Source organism: Oratosquilla oratoria, chromosome 18, assembly GCF_046742065.1.
Source record: "Oratosquilla oratoria isolate Oo_2021 chromosome 18, ASM4674206v1, whole genome shotgun sequence".
In the NCBI taxonomy this organism is placed as follows: domain Eukaryota; kingdom Metazoa; phylum Arthropoda; class Malacostraca; order Stomatopoda; family Squillidae; genus Oratosquilla; species Oratosquilla oratoria.
The window spans coordinates 62,591,449-62,598,373 of NC_134794.1; positions in this window are offsets into that span (position 1 = coordinate 62,591,449).

Sequence of the window (6,925 nt, forward strand, 5' to 3'; positions counted from 1 at the left end):
CCAAAATGATTCATTTATTTCAACGTTTCGTCTAACAAAGAGACATCTTCAGGAAATTCTGTAACATAGATAATAATGACGTACAGAAATATAGAAAACAACATGTAAATCTAACCAATTATACAAATATAGAAGCAAATATCAATAAATGCGCAAATTCACATAAAATAAACACTATACATGGGCTGATGGGGACCGTTACTTACAATAGTTAAAGGTCTGATGAAATGACGAAGAAAACCCTTCGCTTGGTGACATATATATGCACCTAGCCGGCTTGGGTGGTGGTGGAGGGCGGGAGAGGGGGCGGGGGTGGTATCTCATTAATACGAGAAGAAGAGGGTTGGGGGAGGGGTTGGGGGGTTAGGGGGTTGCGGGGTCGGTTGGGGGGAGGATGGAAGGAGTGGGTAGGAGGAGGTGGAGGGGGGGTTCGGAGAGAGGTCATGCTAGGTAGTAGCTTGGTGCTGCTATACAAAGCGATGACAGAAGTCATGTTGCATTGGATATTAATGATAGGACTACATTCTCTGATAAACATAGCTTCTAGAAGCTTAAGTTTATGTACATCCCTATTACTTGCTATAATCCTAGTGTTTGAAACTAGGTATTCTCGGGTGGCTGTTAGGTTATGGTATTTCTTTAAGTGATGTTTTATAGCCCCATTTTGTAAATGCATAGTAATTCTCCTACTGAGACTACATCTAGTAAAACCAATATATGCTGTATGACGGGCTACACAGTTCCCGGTGCTACAGGTGAATTCATAAACACAATTAGTTTTAGACATAGTCTCAGTATTACTATTTAAGTTATTAGTAATAACCAATGAACTAGCTTTAGGGTTGGAGTAGTATACAACCACCCGGATTTCCTTATCTTTAGATACCGGATGACAGTTCTTAGTGATGATGTCTTTAATTATTTTTTCATCTTTCTTGTAACCCTTGTTGAAGTTGTTATGGTAGTATATATCAATGAATTGGGGCTTAGGGGATGTTTGTGGGGAAAGGTGGTCACACAACATTTTATTACAAATTACATCAAAATCACTATTAGGGAAACCATTATTCACCAGAATCTGGCGGATGTGCTGCAATTCTGTATGCAGAGCCTGCCAGGAAGAACACACTTTGATAGCCCTCCGGACATACGCTCTAATCACACTGGTTTTATAGCTAGTCGGGCACTCACTTTTGTAGTTCAAACACTTCTCAGAGTTCGTAGGTTTCCTATACACCTTCGTTGTAAAATATATATGTATATGTGTGTGTGTGTGTGTGTGTGAGTGTGTGTGTGTGTGTGTGTGTGTGTGTGTGTGTGTGTGTGTGTGTGTGTGTGTGTGTGTGTATTCACTTGGTCTTTGGATCACGTGTTGGACTCGTGATCGACAGCTATTTCCCTCCTGGAAGAGAGCTCAGAGCTCGTAGGTCCGATCTATGGGTAATGCTATGACCTTGCACACACACACACACCCAACTCCCCGCCCACGAGAGTCAGAGTAACGACCCGAAGCGCAGCGGTACCGAAATAATTTCGGCCCTGGGCAGGATTCGAACCATGAATTGCGGGCCACTATTGTGGCAGTTCAGTGCTCTACCAACTACGCCACCGAGTCGTGTGTGTGTGTGTGTGTGTGTGTGTGTGTGTGTGTGTGTGTGTGTGTGTGTGTGTGTGTGTGTGTGTGTGTGTGTGTGTGTGTGTGTGTGTGCGTGCGCGTATGTGTGTATATAATTGCAAATCTTACGAGCACTTTTAACTTATGAAATATTCTAAAACGATATGAATAATTCCCCAAGACTCTATGTCTTTGGGATGGATATATGCTCACAGAGTAAAATTGTAAAAGGTCGTCATTCAGTTTTGTGTCATCATGAAAATTAAAAAAAAAATGAAACTAATAGAAAGTTTATCGATTACATTATTCATTAAAGTTAACAGGAATAACAATATGGTTATAGCAAAATACTTATAATTGAATTAAAGACTTACAAACAAATTCTAAACATAATTCCAAGTTCTTAAACATCACTTTGAACGGGGGTAAAAGAGAAATAGTTACCAAGAGATTCACTGCCCAGGCTTACCGCGTCACTGCCATAGACTTCACACATAATGTCCTAATTAATAGCTGAGTTAAAGTATATAGACAGGGGAGGAAAGACTTACATTAACACAGCCGAGGAATCTCCGCTACCACGTCCTCCTTATTGGGTTTTCTAATTCTTTCTGACTTCCACGCTCGCAGAGCGCCCCTTCTCATAGAACGAACTCATCCCTGATTGGCCCATAGAATCAGCGTCTAGGGAGTTTGAACCTGATTGGCCAAGACAGACTAAACGTATTTGCACGCACGCTAGCGAAGCTACTCGTGCAAATGCGACGAAAACGTATTACACAATACCTTGAAGTAAGACATAGTTTGCATTGTAGCAACAGAAAAACATAATAATAGTTCGGCTTAACATGTTTATAGCATAGTACTCAAAAACAATAATGCATCCTACAGAGCTAAACATGATTCATTAGAACATTAAGACGTCAACTTAAAACGTTTGGATATCTTCCTACACGTGACGTCCAGACTGTAACGCTCAATTCTCTTCCGTTGGATAACTGATGTGATTTCACCAAAATAATAATTATATTCATGCATTACATATATATGATATTCATATATGTAACACCTCCCTCTACAAAAGAGAGAGAAAAATCTTGCAGATATTTTTTTTTCACTTGTGGTAGAATACACTTACAATCTAGATAGGAAATCGGCTATCACATTGTCTTTCCCTCATACATGATGAACATCTAAATGATACTCCTTCAAAAACAAACTCCACCTGGTTAAGCAAAGGTTCTTATCTTTAAACTTGTTAAGGTACTTCAAGGGATGGTGGTCTGTAAAAACCGTTACCTGGGCACCAACAGGAATGTACACAGCAAAATACTTAAGTGCTAAGATAATAGGCGATGATTTCTTTTCGATTGTGCTGTACTTTAACTGAGCCATGTTTAATTTCTTACTAAAGTAACTCACAGGGTGCTCTACAGCATTTTTAGTTTGTAACAAAACTGATCCAACACCAATGTTACTGGCATCACAATACAGAGAAAATGGCTCTGAGAAATCTGGGGCTTGCAACACAGGAGCAGTACATAAAAGACTCTTAAATTGAACAAAAACGGATTTATAAGCCTCGGTCCACTGGAACTTTGTTCCTTTCTTCAACAAGTCAGTTAATGGTGCCATTAAAGAAGAGGAATTATAAATGAACATCCTGTAAAAAGCAATGGTTCCCACAAAACTACGAATCTCTCCTTGTCCTATCACATAACCAAGACAATGAACCTTAGCCTTAACAAAATCACACTTGGTCAAATTAAGCACTAAACTGGCAGACACTAACTTATCAAAGAGTAAAGTTAGAAGACACAAATGTTCTTGTCAAGTATCACTATAGATAACATCATCAAGACAGGTTACACAACTGGGAATGTTCTCTGTAAAGTTATTCATCAACCTTTGGACGGTGGCAGGGGCATTGGTCATTCCAAAAGGGATTATATTACACTGATATGTTCTCCCAAGAGCTGTGAAACACGAGATGGACTGGGCACGACGAGGGATCAGATGCACCAGCCTATACCCGCGTACCAGATCTAGTTTACTTATGAAACGTGACCCACCTACTTTATCAATGTACTTTTCGACTCTAGGTAAGGGACACGAGTCTTTCTTGGTGACGGCATTCACACGTCGGAAGTCAATACAAAACCTAAGAGTACAGTTAGACTTCGGCACTGATATGCCTGGGGAACTCTACTCACTTTGTGCTGCCTGAATCAAGTCGTGAGCCAACATATAATAAGTTTCTCTCTTAATGATAGCCGCTCGTTGTGGGTACACACAATACGGGGTTTGCTTCATCTCCCGCATCCACGTCATGCAGCGTCAGATTGGTCCTTCCAGGGGCATCCCGAAAAGATCTCCTGGTACCGGCTCAACAACTCCAGTAGATCCTCCCGCTGCTCAGCCGAGTGATAACCCAGCTTGTCCACCACCTGTGTCCACACATCTGCATTCGCCTTCCACGTCATCTCGAAGGTGGGAGATATCGAGTCCTCGTCTCCCTTAGGCACGATGGAGACAGTACACACACTACCGCCAGACTCACGCACATCACTTTCGTCCCTCTCCTGGTATGCTTTCAGCATATTGAGGTGACACAATTGTTGCTTCCGCCTCCAATCAGGAGTGGCAACAATGTAGTTAAGTTCCCTCACTCGTTTCGTCACCACATATGGTCCATTGAACTTAGCCCTTGGAAGGGTAGTAATACGAGTACCTTATCCCTTTGTTTAAACTCTTGCACTCTCGACTTCCGGTCATAATTTTGTTTCATTCGCTCTTGAGCACTATGTAAGGTTCATCTAGCCCTCTGCCAACAAGTATGACAACTGCGACAATACTGTATTATATTCTTCCTCATTCCGGGCCAATAGAAACGTTGCCAGATACGGTCTAAGGTCTTTCGTACACCAATATGTCCTGCAAAGGAACCATCGTGCTCTATCCGCATAACTTCTTTCCTATAGACCTTCGGCAACATTATTTGCCGTCTTTCAGACCATACTGCATCATCAATGGGACAGGTACTATCCACCCACTTGCGGAATAGTACTCCCGACTCTAAGTAGTATTTCTTCGACAACTCACTACCACTCTCCACTCTTTCATACAGATCCCTCAAGTCGGGGTCAACTCTCTGTAAGTCACTGAGACTTCTTGCCTCCACCTCCTTCTCTCCCATAAACAAACGAGTCAAGTCATACACTTCCGACTCACTTTCTCGTTCCTCTTGGAACAGGGAACTCAAGTCAACCTCTGTCTCGACCTGGGTGCTTTCACTAGGGATTTTTCCTTCGGGATTCAGACTGTCTTCACATTTAGGTTTTCCACAGCCTTCCCCTCTCAAGACTTTTATTGGCCCCACTTGGTCCTTAGACCCTTCTCTCTGTGCGGCCATTGCCCTCTTTTTCAAATTGTTCGGTTTCCTCCGAAACAATTGGTATATCTGACACTATGGGTGTGGGGCACTTCTTCCCACCTACCAAGTCATTTTCCATAATGACTTTCACACCTTCTACTGACCATTGATCTACTAGTCCCATCAGTCTGTCCTCATATAGAGGCGATTGTAGATCTATAGCTACTGGAGGCATTTTAGCTAGGCCTCCTAGAGAACCTATGACTACACTCCCTTTTACTACGGGTTTTTCTATTAAGCTACATAGCATTACTGGCTGGAGTGCCCCTGCGTCTCTCAGGATTGTCACTCTTTTTTTCTTATCATACATTACATATATAGGATACTCATATATGTAACAGTATACTTACTTGTATGTAACTCGAGCACACAAATACATAAGAAAAGTTGCACTCAACTTATATCTCTCTTGATGGCATAATCGGCTAAGTCACTAACACTTGTCACATGCTAGCCCAGGTTCGAGTCCTTGGCCGTACCACGTTTCAGTTTCTGCACGTTGGCCTCCTTGAGTCTCGATGTTGATGGATTAAAATTAAAATGTATTGTGATTGATAAAAATGTATATCCGTTTACTGGGACCCATTCAGTGTTAGATAAATACTTTCCCGTGTTCGTATCCTTACCTATTGTACTATCATAGTGGAGATGGGTTGAACACAAATTTTCGTGTATTTGTATGTAACTCGAGCATACAAGTTGCGCTCAACTTATATCTCTCTTGATGGCGCAATCGGCTAAGTCACTAACACTTGTCACGTGCTAACCCAGGTTCGAGTCCTTGGCCGTACCACGTTTCAATTTCTGTATGTTGGCCTCATCGAGTCTCTCTCGATGTTGATGGCTTAGAATTAAAGTGTATTGTGGTTGATATATATGTATATATGTATGTATATATGTATATATATATATATATATAAAAATATATATATGCAAAGTAGACACCTGGTAAAAAATAAACTACCGACGCCGAGCGATTAGGTATATTCCATCTTCCGTGCGTGTTGCACTGAAGATTAAAAATACGAAATCGCTGTGTTTCGTTAGTTTCTTTTTTCCAAGTGGTCTACTTCCATAAGTGAAAAAACGTACTCGTGTTCTTATTAGCATGTGTATATATATATATATATATATATATATATATATATATATACACATATGTATGTATGTATGTATGTATATATATATATATATATGCGTTGTTGAAGTCAACAGCTGCGATAGCATTATTATGCTTGTAGAAATGCTTTTCTAAGTTGCGCACCAACGTGCGGTCGTCTGGAAGCAGGTTCTTAAGGAGATTGCTGAAGTCCATGGTGTATATCTCTCGAGACGTCTTTCGGCCTTAACTTCAACAACGCATGCATCATAAATGGCCTCCTTCCAACATATATATATATATACATACATATATACATATATATATATATACAGTATATACTGTATGTACATACATATACCTAAGGCTTTTCCCCCCATGAAAATTGCGCTATGTTCCAACATGCCAGTACCAAAAATCACAGTCTTGACAGGGAAAAGGCCAAAAAAAATGTTTAAGTCCAACTGTAGCTTTAGAAGAAGAATGGTTGAATCCACCTTAATCGAAGAATGTCCGAACCTGAACATCTCCAAAGGTCAATGGTCCATAGACATAACCTCACAGCTAGCTGTGAGCCGTTTGGTTAAGGATTTTCATCCTCCTGGCCCGCTCCCTCACCAATCTTGACCCCGCTTCCCTTCTGACCTCACACCTCCACCCACACATCCCCTCACCTCTGACTCCGCCCTGCACGACGGATTGTCCAATTTTTAGCTTTGCGTGTTCCACTTCTATTCATATCTCAATTGTACTTATGTCTCTACAAATTCTTGTAACT